General features: G+C 38.0%; 1 protein-coding gene across 1 annotated transcript in view; it reads right to left on the reverse strand.

Moving 5' to 3' along the window:
- LOC149078309 (ras-related protein Rap-1b) overlaps positions 1 to 17,129 on the reverse strand; it is a 101,617-nt gene extending 84,488 nt beyond the window's left edge. The window contains exon 1 of the mRNA XM_089241956.1: positions 16,837 to 17,129. The gene's annotated coding sequence lies outside the window, so the exon portion shown is untranslated. The remainder of the gene's footprint in view (positions 1 to 16,836) is intronic.
- Positions 17,130 to 22,399: the final 5,270 nt, after the last annotated feature.

The following is a 22,399-nucleotide window of genomic DNA, read 5'->3' on the forward strand; positions in this document are numbered from 1 at the left end:
TTTATACTAAAAAATCATTAGATGTCTAAAAAACTGTTACTAAAGTAATTATTGGGAATTATTTGTTATCGGATGAAAATTATTTTCAGTCGAAAAAAAAAGAGAAATATCTTTTAAAGTTGTTATTATTTATAACGCATTGTGAAAGCATTGCGGAATTTTTTTTTACAAAAGTATTGTCAAAAAGAATTTGTTACTAAAAACATTTCCAAAAAATCTGTTTGATGACTAGAGAGTGATAGATTTTTCGATAACCAGAATGATCATCAAAAAACACTTTAACCAGACTCATTGTCAAAAAAAACTGTTACCAGAATTCACCTTGAAAAACTTATTACCAGAATGATTGGGAAGAGATTTACCATTTTCCAAACCATGTTAAAATTGTCAAAAAATTTGTGATCTCAGAAGCATTATCAGAAACTTTGTTACCCAAAGCATTTACAAAAAATCTGTTACCAGAATTATTGACGAAAAATTTATTAATAGAAGCATTATCAAAATATTTTTTTACCAGAATCACCGTCGAAAAATGTATTATCAAAAGCATTACCAAACAACCTTACCAGAATCATTGTCGAAAAAGTTTGCTACCAGAATCATTGTAGAAAACTTCATTAACAGGATAATTTTTGAAAAAATTGTTACCAGAATCATTCTTTTGAAAAATCCGTTACCAGAAACATGTTCAAAAAAAATTATTACCTCAATCATCGTCAAAAAATTTATGATTAGAATCATTATCGAAAAATTTGTTACTAGAAGCATTTCCAAAAAATCTGTTACCAGAATCATGGTCTGAAAATTTTGACACCAGAATCATTTTTGAAAAATTTGTTACCAGAAACATGTTCAAAAAAATTATGACCTGAATCATTATTAAAAAATTTATGATCAGAAGCATTATTGAAAATTTTTTTGCCAGAACCATTTACAAACAATTTGTTACCAGAATCATCGTTGAAAAATTTTGCCAACAGAATCATTGTCAAATTTATTATCGAAAAATTTGTTACCTGAAGCATTTCCAAAAAAAAGCTGTTACTAAAATCATTGTCCAAAACTTTTGCCATCAGAGTCATTTTTGAAAAATTTGTTACCAGAAAAACAAAATTCTTTCAAAAAAATTATTACCTTAATCATTGTCAAAAGTTTATGATCATAAGCATTATCGAAAAATTTGTAGCCAGAATCATTTACAAAAAATCCGTTACCAGAATTATTGACGAAAGATTCTTTCACCAGAATCTGGCGAAAATTTTTTAACACACTTTCTCGATTTGAATTCATGAAAAACAATTATTATTTGTATTAGGCATTATTGTGGGTTTCCATATACCAATCTTTTTATTCTGTATAAGTTTTAACTTTTTGAATTCAAAGCTCGCCCAAAATCGAGTCCCGAATTCAAGGTTGGGCACACCCACAAAATTAAAACGGTTAGTGCAATCTTTACAAATTTATGTATGCGTACTTCTCTAGGCCTGAAAGACTGCCTACAAATTTTCTTTGTGAAATTCCAACTTTAAAGGGTAGCGTGTCGGAAAGGGTTAATGGAGCAACAAAATGTTATAGAAAATTATTTAGTATTAGTTTCAAATTTCGTATTGAGCATACGAAAAATAAAACCTCTTAACACATAATTATTCAACCCCAGACAAATAAAAAACTATATCCTTTAAAACAAGGGTGCTCAACCTTTTAGAGAGTGTGGGCCACTTGAAATAGTGTCGCGGGCCACTTAAGTAATCTAGGATAACAACGTCGCAGGTCACTTGAATAAGATAAAAATGTACCGCAAGCTGCTCAATTGCTCTGGAAGTGTAGCGTGGGTCACTCAGTTTATCTGTAAATATGCCGCGGACCATTTAAGTGATGTAGAACGTCACCACGGGTCACTTCAGTGATCTGGAAATATTCCGTGGGTCGCTAAAGTGATCTGGAAATGTGTCACGTTTCGCTTAAGTTGCCACTGTGTCGTAGGTCCTTCAAGTGATCAGGAAACGTGCTGTGAGGCACTTAATGATATGGAACTGCACTGCGGGTCTCTTCAATGGCCTGGTAATGTGCACACTTACTTCATTTTTGCAAAACTAGATTTCAGTTCACGGGTCACATCAGATGACTATTACTACTAAATCCCACAATCACCTCGTCCACCTTCCTCTGCGGAACTTCTAACGAATTGGTACATGTTGGAATTTGCGTATATGTGTTGTGAACCTGACGGAAGTTTGTTTTTCCGTAATGTTTGTTATGTGTAGTGCCGCCATGTACCATCAGATTTTCTAACTATGAGTGTGAAGTGTAATTATTGAATAGTAGTATCGTTGTAGGCCTGTTGCTCTCTGTGGCGAGACATTTTAACGGGGAGATCGGCCCGCATTTGCGGTTCGAAGTTGGGAACCACAGAAAACCAACTTCAGCCGACCACCGCTGTGGCAACGGTGGAGTTCGAACCGGGTCCTCTCGATGCGAGTCCGACACTATGTACCACTCGATCACCACAGCGGCACTTCAGATGACTCCGGGTTCAACGTTTCGCCTACGGGCCAAGGGTTCAGCATTTGCTTTAAAATCAAGAGTTAAAAGTACGAATCGGCTGATGCACTAACTAGCCCAGCGTTTTCCAAAGGGGGCAATATCGCCCCCGGTGGGAGATGAAATGGTCCAGGGGGCGATAGAAGCTACTGGTTTAACACAGGATCCTATGGGTTCGCTTGAGTAGGGGGCGGTGAGAGAAAAAAAAATTCCTGAAGAAGAGGGCGATGTAACAAAAAGTTTGGGAAACTACGCTCTAGCCCAGTGTTTCCCAAAGTGGGCAATATCACCCCCTGGTGGGCGATGGAATGGTCCAGAGAGGCGATAGAAGCTACGGATTTAGCATAGGATCCTTTGGGTTTACTTGAGTTGGGGAGCGATGAGAGAAAAAAAATTCTACAGAAGTGGGCGATGGAATGAAAAGTTTGGGAAACTACGCTCTAGCCTAATTACAAATCTTGCCCAAAACACCTGGATCTTATTTCTTCTTTTGATGGCGACGGTAATAATTTGAATAAAGCACGACAGGTTATCTTTATGTAAAAATAAAAATTTATAATTCCACACACACACACACACGTAAATTCTGGTGAATATATAAAACTCTTAAATTCTTTCAATGCTTCCGAGAGAGATTCAATTCTTATAATTAGATATTTATATATACTAAACAGTCTAGAAATTCACAAAGAAATCCCAAAAAAAAGATAAAATCCTCGGGGTCCAGTTCAAGAAGGAAAAGTGATTGGAAATTCACAATCCGAGGGAACTATTTAAAAATATAGAGACCTGTCTCACGCACGTGTCAGTTCCTACGAGACAAGAATTTATTCCGCACAGACACAAAGAATTTTTAAATAAAATCTTTGCCTAAAATTGATTATTCGAAAAGAGTTTTTGTGAATACCTTTCCATAAAATTTCTCGGGTATGTAATGCAGAGAATCTTTTGTAATATATGAAATGTTTTTCTAAAAGATTTCGCAGATTAAAAATATTTTTTTTTTCGCTCAATATGCATTCAAATAAGGATAAAATTGAAATTAAAAGGAATTTTCGAAAAAAAACATGAAATCAATAAGCGCAGTGAACGCATCATCCAAAGAAATCCTCGAATTTCAAAGAAAAATCAGGAAATTAAAATTTCCCTATTTATCATCTCAATATCTCGTATATGTATTTTTGCAAAACATCTTAAGGAAATTAGAATTTTATGATGCATTAGAAATTCGTTTCCTATATTCTAAGTAATTAGAAATTTATTTCTTATGATATGAAATGGAAGGGGAAAACGCTTCTATAAAATATTATTATGGAGAACTGCTCAATAACGCATATTGATCGCAAAACTAATCAAATTTCTTCCATAGTCGTACGTTATTAAGACCTTTTTAATATTTAGTGATTGATATTGACAATGATATTGTCTGATCGTAAGTTTTACGTTTTTCTTATCACCTGAGATGGAGTTGAAATGGATTTGAATATAATGGAGATGCTTTAATTTGTATTTCTTGATGTATCCGACTACCTTTCTCTCAGAAATTTTCTATTAACTGAAACTTTAATGATTTGCACAATCGCGCCTATCCATTACCTATCAATACACCAAGTGGACGGCAAGTACAGATATTTGTGATTAAATTTCTGGAGATACACGCAAAACAGAAATAAATACAATGAAGTCTAAGCACAGAGAATATATATGCATAATATACACTCTCGAATCCAAACGAAAAGACTTCCCCTCCCCCTTATGCATGTTTGAGATATTAGAGCCCTGCAAGACCTTCCACAACAATTCATAGATAAATATAATGTTATAAAAATAATTCAGGGTGGGCAAAAAGTCCGTAGAAACTTTAAAAATTCATAAAAACCGGAAAAATAACCGAAATAAAAAACGGTTTGCAGGGTAGGGTTAGCGTCGCTAAGTCACGGGAATTTTTTTAAGACGGGGGGGGGGACGAAAAAACAGCCGACAGGTGGCGCTAATGTGCATAAGTCAAAGAAAAAGATACGCAAATTAACGAACAGAATGCCTCCAAATCGTTTATTACAGCAGTATGTAATCCACATGATCACCACCTCAGGAGATAACACATTGCAGGAGATTCACAAATCCAGCAATGGCAGAGTGCAGCAGATCCACATATACGGTTTACAACGCTGAACTGGTTGTGAATTAGGAACGCAAGTTCTTATAACCGTCTTATTCGCATATTTCCACGGAAGTCGCTCGTGCCAACGCCACCTATCAGCGATTTTTTGAGTTTTTCCCCCCATCTTAAAAAAATTCCCGTGACCTAGCGATGCTAACCCTGCAAACCGTTTTCTATTTCGATTATTTGTACGGTTTTTATGAATTTTTGAAGTCTCTACGCACTATTGACTTTGCGCACGGTCAGAGAGGAGGAGAAGTTGAAAACAGAAAGGGAGAAAAGGGGAAGGAGAGGAATCAAAACTGTGTTGTTGCAAGAAAAATGGAATTTTCGATATGTCTTCGATAAGTCGGGAAACATGCAGATCGAGAGAAGGAGAGGGGAGTGCATAAAAGTTTTTTTTTGATCGGGAATAGATATGGCGGAGGTATTTAGAAATATGAGTATGTCTTTGAAGTTCAAAAAATGTGCATTCCTTAAGCACGTGATAAAGATTATTATGGCTATTTAGTTGGTTGCGAAACTGACAAGGTTCATCGGGGTTAAATGTTTGCAATATACCTTTGTTAGTGTAAAGTATAAAAGGATAAAGGCGTAGAGCCTAGCTATATTCCTATGAACCGCCAGAGGGAGATTGAAGAGAAGGTAAGATTGCAGGGACAGCGTAAATTCAAAATTATCGGTAAAATGGAATAATGTTGAAGCGGACAGTCGAGAGATCTGTCTTCTTGGAGAGAGAGAGATATCGATATAGTTATTAATAAGAGATGTCAAAACTGCTGGAGTGAGGAGTTTACTGCTGGAGAGTAAAGAGGGTTCGTGAGCCAGATATCAATCAGATCGACCGTAGTTATTCAAAAATAACTTTGAGTGTTTTTTCAGTGAATTTGCCCAGTTTTCCGAGTCTGTGTACAGGCAGAGTTCGAGAAAGCAATTTTTTGGTGGACGGTTTTCATCCATTTTTAGAAGCCTAAGCCAATACGTGACGAGTTGGTTAAACATTTGAGTGGCAATTGGGTGACGACCAAGCTCAAGTCTAAGATAACCAGGACAACATTTGCTTGTATTTAATAACTTTTTGAGAAAACTCGTATGGACCCCTTTCCTTTTTATTAGCATAGAAGAAACCCCAAACTGGTGAAGCAGAATACAAAGTATATATCGAATAATATTTGAAGTAGTACGAGGCTATCGAATAATTTGAATGTCACACGAAGCGAGGGGTTTATGGAGCTACGCAGTAAGTTAAGTAGTTGGTTCATAGACACCAAAGCCTTTTTAATCATATGATTAGCTACTATTGAAAATTTTCCTGAAGATGAAAAGGGAAGACCCCGAGTATAACATTACCCCAGAAAAAGTTAGTATTTTTTGCGGACGGCCAGACTCTCAGAATACAATGATTTTGGTTTTGTTTAGATTCACAGTAAGGAGGCTAGATTTAAAATAGGAGTCAACAAGATTGCTTTTTTTCTGCAACTGCATTTTTGAGTCATGCAGTATCACAATATCATCCGCATACAGGGGGATGTTAGCAATTTTCTATAAAATTATACTACAGTGAACTTTAATAACATTTTCTTTTGGTATAGAAAGTGCCTCAAAATGATGAAACGGTACATACATTTTAAGTTACCTACGTCATTTTCTGTGAAAAAAAAAACATTTTCATGTCAAATTTTAAGAAAAATCCATGTAATAACTCTAAACACGATTGCAAAAAATTCTGTGCATGAAATTCTTTGTTATTTTCCTTTTGGCTAGTAATGATGCAAGTTAGGTACCAAAATTTCAAGGATTGTATGATATTGGCCCTATGATTGTTATGCCGTGCTTCCTTCTTAACACGCTATCGTAACATTTAACGCTTCACGACTTTGCGTGTCCTCCTTGCGAAGAGGCAGGAGTGGCTGATGACGTAAGCATCATTCAAACACCCCACCCCCGTCATTAAAAGTCAGCAAACCCGAAACCCTCTCCCCTTTATCGATGAATTTGAACCCCTTTTTAAAGAAAGTGTTATCACTTTTTGGTCCCCCCCCCCTCCCCGTATGATGAGGTATTAACCTCTCTTTATGCATGGGGGGATCATGCAGGGCAGCATGTGTTTATTACATGAAATGTCCAACTTATTTGCAGCTGAAACACTTGAAGTTTTTTTAATCACGAGAATCGATTTACAGTTTTTGTTAAATATTTGCTTGATTATAAAATTTACAAAAAAAACACGAGATTGAAATTTTTGAAGAAAAAAAACTTAAACATGAATATTTTTAAGAATATTTCTATACGAATGCAAAGACATAAAAAATTCAACAATTGTGTTTACATGATGGCTTTTTGTTTCAAAACAAGATTTTTACGGATCATTAGTTAAAAATCTTTGTTTTTGCAAATGAATAAATCATAAATAATCATAATAAATCTAAATAAATAATAACTTTAAAAAAAAAAGACATCGAAAATATTTTAAAATTTCATTGTTTCGAATTTTTTGTAATTAGCGTTGGCTTCGCCTTTCGAAATTCCGCTAATGAAAGTTACGAATATATTTTCATTTCATGAATAGCTTTGAGTTTTTATATCAAACCGAGAGCCAGACGCTTGCGCAAACACCGGTATCGATTCTGTGATTTCGACGGAATTCATTAAATTATCAACCCACCAACATTTATGTAAAGGACGCTATGAGGGTACATAGCAAACGGGGGGGGGGGGTGTATGCTATTTTACTGGCGAACTATTGATCATAGAGGTATACTTCCAATTAGAAAAAGTTTCCAAATAATTTGTAGTACTCAGATATGTCATTCATGTTTCAAGGGATTATATAGTTATTAAAATATATAAAAAAAGAAAAAACTTTTTATACGGTCCCCGTGTGCCCCTCAGAACTCAATTAGAAAGTTCTTTCCCTGTCTCTCCCTTGATGCCAAAAAAATTACATGTTCGTAAGTGCAGTTTACACTGAGATATTCACATTCGAAAAATGGAGGGAAGTTGGAAAAACAGCGTTAAATGCGAAAAAAACTATTTTTACCGTACGCTGTTTTTTTTTAATCGAATTTCATCCTTTTTTCGAATATCTTAGTGAATATTGCACTTAGAAACATGAAATTTTTTTGTTGGCATTAGGGCAACAACTGTGTAATTGTGTTTTGGGGCACACGGGGATCGTATAAAAAAGTTATTTTTTCATATTTTAATAACTATACAACCCCTTCAAACATGAATGGTATATCTGAATACTACACGTTATTTGAAAACTTTTTATTATTGAAATTATGCCTCTAGAATCAACGTATGGCATTTTAACCCGCCCCCCTTTGTTTGCTACATATATGCACCCTGTATAAGTATCCTTATGGTTTGGCATCGAGACAGCGCTGGTCCGAACATTGTAACCACAGAGTCATGATCGGTTGATCACAAATTCTGTGGCTGTGATTCTCTGGGGCAAAAATTGAAGGACACTCTTTTCCGGAACACACAATCCTAAAACACTGAACGAGTTTAAAGGTTTGATCTGTGGGGAATGTGAGTCAATTTCCGTTGAGATATGAGACTGAAAAATTCATTCTTCCTTTGCGCCCTCTCTGTGCAGCGAAATTCGCACGTTTTGAATCGATTGTGATGTGATTGCAACGGCCATCTTGTAAAAGACATTTTATATAGTCTATTTCTTGGACACCGTACTGCGACTACAGCGTACAGCGGCATCGGTCAAAAACATTTGTAAATATTATTGAAACCTGTGTATCAGATTTTTACGGTCATATCACTTGTTTTATTCTTCTACGATCACTGTTTCCGAATTATTTCATTTTAAAATCGGGGGGTCCTACCCTGTAAATATTGCATGAAGAATAACGGAAAAAGTCCGTAAAACACAAAAGGTTAAAAAACCCCTGCTTTACAGCTATAATCACTCACCAGACATCGCGATTTGAAAAACCTGTCTCAATGTTTCCCGTCGATCTCTGTGTGTGTGTGTGTGTGTTCCCGAGAGAGCATATCCAACCAAATTAGTTCACCCTGCTGCCTTAAATAGGCGATGTTTGGCGGAAATTGGCTACATAAGGCAAAAATTGATTACAGATGGTCAGAATGAATTACATATTATGATAATTAGCAGTTTTCAAATAGCTTTGACTTCGTTTGCCAAACAGCCGGGTATGGGAAAACAAATGAATTTTTTGAAAAAGCTTTGTATTTTAGTTTGCATTATTCACAAATTTAGTTCCTGCGACAAATTATAATACTAATTTGAAAGCTGAATAACTGATAAATACTTTTACTAATGAGACATGCTGCAATGACAAAACACCATATATAAATGGTAAAAGAAATCAGTATGAAATAGCCGAAATACGAGTTATTTAGTGAATAAACCGAGAAAGATCTAAGAAAACGCACAAAAAAGAAAGGGCATCGGGGACAAGATCGTTTTCAAGACGCGACGTCGGATAATGGTTGTAGCCGTCATTTCCATTTAACCAATCTATTTGTCATTCAGGAGAAGAAGAAGAAAAAAGAGGTCTCGTTCTTCGAAGATTCCCATAGAGAAATAACAAACAAAATGTGGACGAGATGTTGATCTAAAAATAGAAACGTCCTTTCCACGGGGTCCTTCATTTTCCGACTCTTCTCTTCTATCTTCTTCCGATCGAAATTCTATCAAACAAGGCGAACGCGAGACGTCGAATACATTTGGTTACACGCATACGGGGTGTCCGGAAAATTACTACACACCTTAAATAGCTAAAAAAAAATGTCGACGATAAAAAAATTCACAAAATCTTCATAAAGAAAAAGCAGTAAGTTTTAAATCATTCTATTAATTTTCAAATTAGTGACAAATATCACCGATAAATAGCGCTGTAATATGGAGAAATTTAATTACAATACTTTCAAACGTATCTGTCCTAGGGGGTAATTGAAAAATCCGGATTATTTCAAAAATCCTGGTCATTGTTTAACACTTTCTAAGCATAATAGTTTTACGGCTTGAAATTATTTGCTCTAACAACCTTCTACCATCCCCCCCATGCTTGTAAAGAATAATCCGAGAGATACGGATAATCCGCGCTGTTCACGGATAAAAGGGAAATTTTCGTACCAGCCGAACAACCAGCGTTTTCCCTCCGTATTACACGGAGGTAGATAAGGCAGCACCTCCTAGAGATAGAAGGCCTCCACACGCTACTCGTGACGTCAGTAAGTAGTCCATTTTCCCCTCAGAATATTCAGGGAAAAAAATTCCCTGGTCGTGCCAGTATCATCGTTGTAAGGAAAAGAAATTATCTTCATCAGAATTGACGCTTCCTATGCCCCACATCCAATCGCCATGCGGTATTTGTGAGCCAACCAGGAAGATTCTACGCCAAAATAATAAAAAACGAAATAGGATGCTTCGGTTCAAAATGTGGCAAACTTGCTAGGTAATCTTAATGACGTTTATGGCAAACAGTGCAGAGGCCTTCTGTCTCTAGGAGGTGCTGGATAAGGTGTCGGAAGATAAGAAAATAAAAGATCGTGACGTTTTTCCTTCTTCTCGTGTCACGTGACCTCAAGCATAACTCTCTGGAATCAGGGCGTGGTTACTTTTGGACGAATATATATCCGTGGAACGATCGTTGAGAACCCATCCTTGTCTCTCGGATTATTCTTTATAAGCTCGAAGGGATGGTAGCCCCTCCCCTCCCGGGTTTTATCTAGGCTCTTTATCAGTAAGTTTGGATTTACCTATTAGCCTACGCACATGTCGTTGAACAGGCTCTTTGCAATAATCCGGTTTTTCAAGTTGTATCCGGTATTTGATTCAAGTTTTGCGCCAGATTTGTCAAGTAGCCGAGACATATCATTGAATAGCTGAAGAAGTCTGGTTTCTTTCTTCTGGTGTAGATGGTAGCATGCTTGCCCGGTATGCAAGAGGGCCTGGGTTCGAGTCCCGGCGGAGACGTGATGACTTTTCTTTCCGAGCTCACCTCAGCATAATATCCGGAAAATAACTGTTTCCTTGATATCTCCGGCTGAGAAAAAAGCTAAAAATATCTCTCGAATTCTGCTACAGCGATCTTTGTAAACAGAAACTGTTCTGCGGAATGTATTCTGAGTTTTTCAGAGGGAATTCAGTTATATCAAGGAATTGTAAAAGCTATTTTTGAAGTTAGGACCATTTGCTTCTTCCGGCATCTCAGCTATTTTGAATAAGTTTGACATTGTGTGTCTTTCGTGTCATCCGATTGAAATGTACAAGATCAAGCAGCCAGCCACCTGTAAAATAAGATTCGTTATGGAAAACGATGTGTCGGAGTCGAATTTGCGGTGCGTATCGCGTATATTCCGAATTCCATCATCGATGGTGAGGTTCATAAGTTAGCGGGACTGTCCAAGACAGGATCAGGACAACGTCTGAATCATTGTGTTTGAGATGTTGGGGGCGGGTCCACTAGTTTTTCACTCGTTATGAGACAATGTTTGGCTTTTCCTTTTTTTTTTCTCTCCACTAGTGTCTAATTGATTGCAATCGTAGCATCACAATTTTGCGCCATACAGGATTCGGGAGGTGTAACGCAATAATATTGATACATCAACATGAGAAGGATCTTCAGAGCCAAGGACTGGTTAACTACCTCGCAACTTGTCATGCTGTTCTTCTCAAGAGTGAGCTCAGAAAATCAGTCTAGGACAAGAGTCTTCGTTAAAAAGTCTCGCCACAGAGAACAACAGGCCTACAAACAGTACAAATATTCAGTCACTACACATCACTCACTTCACTTCTGAGATATAGATGGCAGCACTGAAAAATCATACACAACACTAGATACGCACTCAGACTGTTAGGTACACACACACTTACACTTCCGGCACAACTCGCTAGGTAGTAAATTGCCCATGGCGATAGACCTGAGTTGTTCTCGGTATGAGGAAAAAAAAAAGAGAACCTTTAACACAGTGCAGGCTATATGACATTTTAATGAGGCCCACGAAACTCTAAGCTATTTTACACACGTTACCAAGGACCTCTATGGCCCATACAAGTATCTCACTAGTCACGTGCTGAAGACTGCATTCTCTAAGATAGCGGTATCAAAATACTTTTAGTCCTGGACCCTCTACCCGCTGGTAAATCTTGATATGGACTCCCCATTTATAGCAGCAGAAACTATAGCCAACTACCAGCGAGAATGTTCTCTAACAATGGAGGACATTCTAACCAGTACTAGTTAATATGATGGGATAGACATTCTATCCAGTACTAGTTAATATGATGGGATAGACATTCTATCCAGTACTAGTTAATATGATGGGATAGACATTCTATCCAGTACTAGTTAATATGATGGGATAGGCATTCTATCCAGTACTAGTTAATATGATGGGATAGCAATGTCATCTATTGGACTGCAAAAGAACCAAAAGATATAAAACAACGTTTCATCTCCTATCGAGAGAGATCTCCTCGTTTCATCTCCTTGACGAGATGTCAATAAAGTACAATTTTTGTCAAATCATAACAATATTACTGCTGCAGTCTACCAACGTTGCAGCGGTTCTTTTTGCAAACTTTTCTGTTAAGCAATTTATTTTGGTTTTTTTTCCTTTCAATTTAGCATTTATTTATTAATTTTTTGCGATAGTACCCCATTTGGGTATCACTGCTCTAAGACAAGGCCTCACCCACGCCTAACATGAACCTACATTAATGTACACACAAGATTAGTTTATTTCATTAGACGATTAGAGACAGTCGAGGCTCGAATGCGATTCCTGATTATATTTTTCCTGGCTTTCCTAGAACAGTCTCACCCATCTACGAACTTCGCCATCAATCATGTCATTCGGTTAGCGGAGTGCCCTCAATAGATCTGACGACGAATCTGTAATGGGGGGGGGGGGGGGGTGTCATCTTTCTTCTAACTTTTTTTTGCGGTCAGAAATCTCTTTATCACTTTCGGTTTAGAAAGGACCGAATTTTATCTCCATCACACAACACAAAACACACACATCGCCGACATGATTTAAAATGGCATATTTTTTTATGCACGAAAATACATCGGAAGACACTATGTGTGTGCTAAATCGCGTATAAGTAGATATACTATTTCATAAAGATATTGGCAAACAATCCTTACTCAAAATATAAACGTTGAATATTATAGGAAGTGCCAAATACAAGAATTGAATAATATGAAATATTCCAAGAATTTCCAAAATGTCATGTGAGTTTGAGTAGCGGATTCGCACGTTTCTTTCATTGTGACAGATTTGAGACTTTGTATGTATTACTTCAGACATTTCACGACCGGAAAAAACAAAGCGAAATCCATTTTCTGTATATAGTTCGGAACCACACCCGTAACACGTCCTCCGATGTATCGTGACCCATGTGTGTGTGTGTGTGTGTGTGTGACGAGTGTCAACTTCCAGCCGTCACGTTCACACTCCGCTTCCTAGTTGCCATTGTCAAGTTAGAGTCAGTCTTTTATACACTTTTCCATTACGGATTCTTCTCGGTGTGATAGTTTTTTACACTTAGAATGCGTGACTGACAGCTTTTGAAGTGTTTCAAAAATCCATCCGCAATCCTCTCAGCTTTGTCTAAACATAGAGGTAGTGTATAATAAACCCCATAAGGGTGGATGTGCATATATGTGTTGTTAAAATGATTATTACAGACCTTGGCTTTAAATCATGCAAGGTGTTGCTCTCGGTTTGCATACTCTGTCCCAAAATTTTATGGAATCTCATACATTGGTACAAATATTCAATCATAACACTTCATTTACTTCACTTCTGAAATATAGATGGCGACACTGAAAAATAAGATGCAACACTATATACGCACTCACTATTAGGCACACACATTCATACTTCCGGCACAGCTCATTCTGTAGTAAATTGTCCATTCGATAGACCGGAGTTGTGCTCAGTTTGAAAAAAAAATAAAGCTCAAAGTGAAGTCTAATCGTTAAAAAAAGAGTAGTATAAGGGACAGCGATTGGCTATATAACGGTAATACTGATACTTTTTTTTTTCAGAGATGACGGATGAGTCAGCCTTGACTGATCTGCGATGTTTATGTTAAGTGTGATGTTAGCATTATCGCACCCTCCCTTTTTTTTAAACGATTAAACTCCAATTTGAACAAACAAAAACTGGTTTAGCCTCTCCAAGATGGAGGACGAAACTATCGGACTAGTTTATATTCCATTCTAAAAAAGGATAGACAACGTACTCCCCGCAATAGCTGGCATTTCGTTTCGAACCCACGCTTGTAGTAGAGTCAGAATTCAGATCTCTCCCTATCTTCACCTGACATGGCTGCATCAAACGGCTGCTTCTGTAAACCACTCTCAACCCACACACTAAATACACAAGAGTTGCTAAGAAAGGGCGCTGATGAAGAACGAGTTCTTTATCGATTTCAAACACCACAGAATTCCTCCCGCAATTAAGCAGTCGTATAAATTACCATAAATTACGTACAGCTCAAGCCGGAGTAAAATTACAAATTACCCTGTTAACACTATATATTCTTTCTATATTAGCAACATATACTAAACGAACAATGTTTAGTCAAATCTTGATCATAAAATATGTCTCGTCTTGATCGTAAAATACACTGGCGTGCAAAAATTAAGGACGAGATGGTTTTTCTAATGTAACGTCTGCAAAAGTGTTCCAAAGCGACGCAAATAATAGCATAGGATCCCCAAGACGTAAGAACATGGGGAAAGTAAACATAATTTTCCAGAGGATAAAAAGGAACTTTATTGAAAAAATAGCGTTGAACGCAATTGGACAGAAGACAGAAACGTCTATGTGACAAGTGACTGGCAAGGGAACAAGGGAAATTCAGGCTTTAGTAGGGGGGATATGATCATCTCTCCCTCACTGCTGTGCAGGATTTACATCGTCTGCCCATGTTTAGTACAAGGTTGTCAACGAGATGTTGAGGCGTTGCTGCCCATTCCTGTTGTAGCGCCAATCGCAGCTCCGGAATCGTTGCTGGCGACTGATGAAGTACTGTCAAGCGTCTCCCTAGAGTAGGGTCTTCAACCTTTCTCGAGTCGCGAGCACTGCATATACCCATCATTAAATGAAGAGTGCCCCATGACGGCAACTTTGACATAATGTATGCCTGAAATCTGCATCAATTTTTATGTTCTGATGCAATTTTTACAAGGTGTCAAATCAAAACGTAGATCAAGTGCTCGCGAGCACGAAATCAGACACGAGCACTGAGGTGCTTCGAGGAGCACCATAGTGCTCGCGAGCAACGGGTTGAAGACGGTTGTCCCAGAGTGTCCCACACGTGTTGGATTGGATTTAGATGCGGGAATCCTCCGCCGGCATATCAAGGCGTTGAATATCTTCACTCTCCAACAGCTCTGCGACAGCCACTGTACGATGATGAGGTGTAGCGTTGTTGTCCATGAAGAAGAAATGAGGACCCATAGCGCATAGCACCTCTAAAAACACGCACGTGAGGAACGAGAACCGCAGTACAATAGCGGGCACCAGTGACTGAACCACCTTGAAAGGTGTACGGGTGCCAATACGAACAAGTACTAGGCCGTCTTCGGTTTGAAAGGAAGAAAAGAAAGAAAGGTATTCGTTTTTTTAAGGGAAAGAAAAGGTTACGGCATTTCCGTTCCTCCGTTTCACTTCTTCTGACGTGGATCTGAAAATTCGCACTGTCCCTAACGAAGTTTCCTTTCAAAGAAAATAAGAAATATTGCATTGAGGTACCTGGCAAATGAGAACACACTGCAGTTAATGCAGATTTGAATGGTATAAAAATGTCATTTAATTTTTGCCGATGGGGCTACCTATTGCTGTTGAAGCATGCATAACAATATGAGTCTCCTCAACACATGGTATGTATTTCCCCCTGAAATGCAAGGCCCAAAAACCGTTCTTGCTTGGCTTGTCAAGAAATAGGAGACGTATATATACCTTTGAGCCACACATTCTGCTGGTAATTATAGAAATTTTATAAACAGCTCACAAGTAAAAATCCACTGTTTAGGAGTCACTTAAAAAACATCAATGCCGAAAAACGAGCCCAAAATATACACAATGCATTTACTTAAAAAATATAAGAAAACCATGTTGTGCTTGAGAGCAACATTGACAATTGCGACTTTACTAGACAGTGAGGGTTTTCGTGGAAGGGGGGGGGGGTTCTGTGCAATGCCGTATCAACACTTCTGGCCCTCGGGCAACAAAAGACGTTCTAGAGCGCCTTACTTTAGCTGGAACGCAAATTATGTTACCAGATCTCATCATATAGTGATATATGCGGGGCCGTACTCACTATTGGCATCAGGTTCAGGGTCATGTCTGGTTGGGCCTATGTGTTAAGATGCTTAGGGGTCATTCAAGTAATACGTCATCAACCTCCCCTTTTTGAAGACATGAAATATTCTATGACTTTTGCCGACAAGGGGATCAAAAATGGCTGAAAAACTGCTTACATAATACTTGAATGACCCCTTAGGGTAAACGAAAGACCACTTTAGCATCATCGTGGGATGGGGCTACCTGGCTGGGAGTGCCTGTACACAAATTTGCATACTTATTCTCGAACAATATAGTACTGAATCTCATTATAGCGAGGCCCTCCTCAACTCCCCGGGTTGTGTCCGGCTGGACGCATGTGTTAAGACGACCCTGGCTCTATGGGCAGTTCTGCTTCATTCTGAAAAAAAATAGTCACACTTTTCTCCCCACCATATTTCACTTTAAGGTATCATTTATTTTCATCTGAATTTTTCTTTCGCAGCACTTTGCGGTCCCCTTAGCAGCCTTTCACGGCTCCTTTCAACTTGATTCTCACCCGTGGAGTATCTCAGGACCGTAAGAGGGCCATATGGCTCCCCAGGTTGAGATACACTGCTCTAGAACATTATCAAAACTATTTGACTTCGGTATTTATTACTATTCTCCACGTAACTCCTAATGAATCAAAAACATCCACGGTTTCACGGAAACTCTTCCGAGAAACACAACTACGGACTATTAGAAAATATAAAATAAGATAAATGCAAATTTTTCATGGAATATATGCAAATAAAAATTAAGAATTGAGTTTCAAATAGACATATATGCAAATTCTTACTCACTTGAAGCAACGAAGTTCGAACGCACCCGTAAAAAAAGTTATTGAAATAGTTTTCACACAGGAAGGAAAAACAATTTTCTTGCGCACACGGGATAAGAAAACAAAAACCAATCAAAAATACTCCAATTTTCCAGAATATTTTTCTCCGGAGAATATTCAAATTAACAACGAGAGGAGATTCTCTTAGAACGAACTTATTTCAGTATAAGAAGTCTCTCGAACGTGTTGTTACATGTATCAGAAAGAGAGGAACGAAAAGAGCGTGTTTCCGGCAAACGAAACACTATCGGAATACCTTTGGGCCGGGGCTGAGGTTTCCCGGGGCGTCGTCGTCACGGGAGCGCCCTCCCCCCCCCCCCCCACGCGCGCGAAATGTGTTTCTGCGCATGCGCCGCATTCCTGGGAGTTGGCGACGGGAAAATAACAAATAAATAGGGAAATAAAAACTTGTGTTTCTCCGGAATTCCCTATTTTGTTTTGTCTTTTTTTTTAGCCTGGAAACTCCTAATCTGTTTTTAAAAGGAATTTTCCTATTAAACTGACAGTAGAACCATGTTAAGGGATCGCTCTTAGAAGAGCAATAATATGACCCCCCCCCCGAAGGCGGAGCGACCAACTAAACAGAGTAATCCTTGACCTCACTACTCCACTGTCCCCCCCCCCCCCACCGACTTTGATGGTTCATGCACAGAAAATCAAATTTTCGTAATTCACACAGAGAGGCACAGTGGATAATTGATTAATATAAGCTAAATTATATTACAGTGAAACCTCGCTACAACGATATATCTTTCTGCAACGAAACTTTTTTCAAATTGTATTTGGAATCACCTATAGTCTAAGTTAGCATTTCTCAACCCATGGTCCGCGACGATAGCATGAGTGGGTCCGCACAGAGGCAGACTCGATAATTTAATTCTCACCGAATAAAAAATTACTCCGTTGCATTAACCAAAATTTTGGTCACTCACATGCTTGCATGCTCTCTCGGTCAGCCATTTACAAGTGGTCTTTTTTTTAATGGCACCATCTCGTCAAGATTCGTAACAAAGGACAGCTTTGCGAGTATCAGTAACAAGAAAGTTTTCTTTGAAAACTCTCCGGGTTACGGGATTTTCAAGGGTTCCATGTGCGTTTGATCATGCGAAACCCCAAAAGACTGCCACATCCCCATGGTTCCACGGAACACCAGAGAAAATCATCGAGTCGTTCACACGCAAGTCCAGTGGTAAGCGATCTTCTTCCGTACTTTCTGCCGTAATCAAACCTGCGACGCATTTCAAGTCTTCCTCACCCTTTCTATGCATTTCTAGAATTCAGCAGGTCTCCTACGTTTTCGAAGGAACCGTACGCACGCCCACATTTTTTTTGTAGCAAGCATGTTTAAGGGTAAGCAATTCTCCTACGTATTTCCAGGAATACGCGTGCCTCCTGAACATTTCAAGAGTTATGTAACGCAACGCATGCCTCTCATATCATATCTAGCGGTACGCAAGCCTCCTACGATTTTCCGAGGCTCAATTGAAGACTGAATGACTATGGCCGCAGCAGCAGTGCTCATAACTGGCCAGTATTTTTTTTGATGCCATCTATCCGCGAAATTCGCAACTAATACGAAAAACTCGGCGTGGTTAAAAATTTACTCCTAAACCACGCATGCGACTCGTTCATATTTCTCTGCGGAACTCCTAACGAATTGGTACATGTTTGGATATGCGTGTACGTATTGAGAACCTAACGTGAAGATTGTGTCTGTGTGCTGCCATCTGCATCAATTTTTCTAACCATGAGTGAAGTGTGACGATGGACAATTTGTGGTTAAAAATTTACTACTACTACTGAACCACACATGCACCTCGGCCATATTCCTCTAGCGAATTGGTACGTGTTGGAATGTGTGTGCGCGTATGTGTTGTGAACCTGACGTGAAGTTTGTTTCTGTGTAATGCTTGTTATGTGTCGTGCTGCCATCTTCCACCAATTTTTCTCACTATGACTGAAGAGTAATGACTGAATAATTTTATCGTTTTTGGCCTGTTGTTCTCTGTGGCGAGACTTTTATACGCGGAGATCGACTCGCATTCGCGCCTTGAAGGTTGGGAACCACAGAAAACCAACTTCAGCCGACCACAATTTTACTAGCTCTTTACTGGTTAAAAATTTACTAGCTCTCCAATGAAAATATACTACATCTCAGGGAAGCACAACCTTTTCAGTCCACTGGCCGGACATGTTATATTTTTGCGGGGGTTGCACTTTATAGTAAAACAAACAGAACATTTCTATCAGTAAATCGTTTCTTTCGTTCTCAACCCTCACAGTGGTATAGTTGTTTACCAAACACCCTGTATTAAGTTCAAGTTGTTGAATGTGTAGAGCAAACTAATTAACTGTTAATGAATAGAAGTGTCATAAATTCTCCAGCGCTGGAAACGAGCAATAATCCTCGCCAGGGTATGGCGACTTCGTGTAATTATAAATTATGACACAGATATGGAAGGAGTTTGGACATCGGACCACGATGAGTAATAGACGTTGGAAATATGCGTGTATATTTTGCTGTGAAAATCATAATTACTATTTCTTTTTTCAATTAGGAGGAGGAAGGAGACAACCGTTAATTATTAATACTAATGAGAGTTGGCTGCATTTTGGCGATTAATTAACTCATCAAGTTCTTGAACATGTTTTCAATAGAGTGGGCGGACGACTGAAGCCGCAGAGGATTAAAACTGATCATCTTTTGGTCGTGGCAATAACTTGCCGTTTGACCATGACAAATATTGGGAAATGTGTGTGTGTGTGTGTGTGTTCCGTTAATAATAATGGCCTGCATGGTTCACCCTTTTGTCTCAGATGATGCAGATTAATCTTCAGAAGCACAGCTGATTGTTCTGTAGACTTCCAGAAACTTCCAAATAAGGCTGATGGGAATAATGGATTGTTGGAAGAACTAATGATATGTATAAAAAATGTGTTTTAAAACAATGTATAAACTTATTCAATATCCCTTATTTTTTAACAATGTCCTATTCCAGGGGTTGTCAAACTTTTCTCACCCTTGGTACTCCTTTCCCTGAACAATGCTCATCCGGAGCACCCCAGAGCGTACAGAGTCTGACAAAGAGTTTTAACGGAGTCTCTTCGAAAAATTTTTTGTCGGGAGCCCACGCCCCGCGATGGAAGATTGGCGGCGCACAGTTCGAGAACCCGCGTCCTATTCACCAATGCATAGTCAAGTAATAGCTTCTTCAACAATGCATAATCAAATAATAGCCTCTTCAACAATGCATAATCAAATAATATCCTCTTCAACAATACATAATCAAATAATAGCCTCTTCAAATACAAATACAATGCCACAACAGGCAAAATGCCCAACGAGAGGGCTGAGAAAAAGATGCTCATAACAAATATGGATGTCATATATTTCAAAAATATAGCAACCCAATTAAAAATGCAATTAACAAAAAATTTTAAACAATATATACACATGATAATATATTATACAATGCCCATAAAGAATACTTATGGTTGTCTTATCCTAAGTATGGATAGCTTCTCGATTTACCCCAACGTGTTTATCGTATTTCTTTTTAACATGTTTATCGTATTTCTTTTTTACATGTTTATCGTATTTCTTTTTTACATGTTTATCGTATTTCTTTTTTACATGTTTATCGTATTTCTTTTTAACATGTTTATCGTATTTCTTTTTTACATGTTTATCGTATTTCTCTTTAACATGTTTATCGTATTTCTCTTTAACATGTTTATCGTATTTCTCTTTAACATGTTTATCGTATTTCTCTTTAACATGTTTATCGTATTTCTCTTTAACATGTTTATCGTATTTCTTTTTAACATGTTTATCGTATTTCTCTTTAACATGTTTATCGTATTTCTTATCGTATTTCTCTTTAACATGTTTATCGTATTTCTCTTTAACATGTTTATCGTATTTCTCTTTAACATTTTTATCGTATTTCTCTTTAACATGTTTATCGTATTTCTTTTCAACAATGCATAATCAAATAATAGCTTCTTCAACAATTCATAATCAAATAATAGCTTCTTCAACAATTCATAATCAAATAATAGCTTCTTCAACAATTCATAATCAAATAATAGCTTCTTCAACAATTCATAATCAAATAATAGCCTATTCAACGAGAAATTTTTGAATGATATCTATTCAAGAATGCATTTTAATAAACGATAGCCTATTCAAGAATGCATTTTAATAAACGATAGCCTATTCAAGAATGCATTTTAATAAACGTAGCCTATTCAAGAATGCGACATTAAAAAGCAGCCTATTCTCGACATGGCATTTCTGAACCTTTAACCTGTAATCCAATATTAAATGGGGACGACGAAATGCATGTTCAGCTCCAGCTGGACAAGTGACGACAATGATCTATTCAACGAAACATGTTGAAGTCATTGTCCGTTTAACATTGTATTTTTGAACAATGGCCGATTCAACAATGAATTTTTGCACGGTGGCCACTTCAACAATGGATTTTTGGAACACTGACTTATTCTACAAAATATGTTGAAGTTATTGTCCATTCAACAGAAAACAATGGGTCTATTCAACAATAAATTTTTGAACAATGACCTATTTAACAATGAATTTTTCAACAATTAATTTTGAAACAATGGCCTATTCAACAAATCTTATTGAAGGGTCGTTAAAAATGCATGGAAGGAGTCGATCGTGCTCCTGGAAAATAAGGTAGGAGGCTTCCTCACCGTTGCAAATGCGTCGTGTCGAGTGCTTGAGTACCCATGGAGACTTCCTTACGGTTTTGAAATTCGCAGGCGGCTTGAGTGCTCCAGTGAAAAAAAGGTGGGAAGCTTCGTTAAATGCAAATAAACGAAAAATACAAAAACTCCTGATGCATTTCGACACACAAAAGTGGGTGTCGTCTTCAGAGGAAAAAAACATTTAACCACTAATCACGCTGACCGAGGATTCCACTTTGGTTGGACACCAAATCTTAACTCTCGGTTGCTCAGCAGGAAAAAAAAGTACGTCTATTCATTTCAAACGTCGTGGTCAGAAGGAAGCTGGAAGCCTCCTTGTGAAGCTAATGCAGCGCCTTGACTGGACGCTTGCGAAATAGATCGACCCGATTGGTCTACTCGAATTTGCTTAGAATTCCGGTTCGTAACGAATGTAAGCCATGACATTGCGATCGGTGGTGTTGATGTATTGTAATTTACTAATATATTTCTGAAGGCACATATATTCGGGCCATCAAAAATATATATTAAATAACATAAATTATTTCGCAAGCATCCCATCAGGGCCCTGCATTAGTCTTACACACAAGCTCTAAGCTTCATTCTAACCACGACGTTTGAAGTGAACAGACGTACTTTTTCCGCTGAGCAAACGAGAGGTTGGATTTAGTATCCAACCTAAGTGAGATCCTCGGTTAGCGTGTGATTAGTGGTTAAATATTTTTTTTTCCTCTGAAGACGACACCCACTGTGTGTCGAAATGCATTAGAAATATATTTTTCGTATATACTGTATATACCTTATCCGTTGGC

The sequence above is a fragment of the Pholcus phalangioides genome, unplaced genomic scaffold, assembly GCF_987345545.1.
Source record: "Pholcus phalangioides strain wild (caught in Gottingen) unplaced genomic scaffold, Ppha-v1.0 ptg000014l_1, whole genome shotgun sequence".
Classification (NCBI taxonomy): Eukaryota; Metazoa; Arthropoda; class Arachnida; order Araneae; family Pholcidae; genus Pholcus; species Pholcus phalangioides.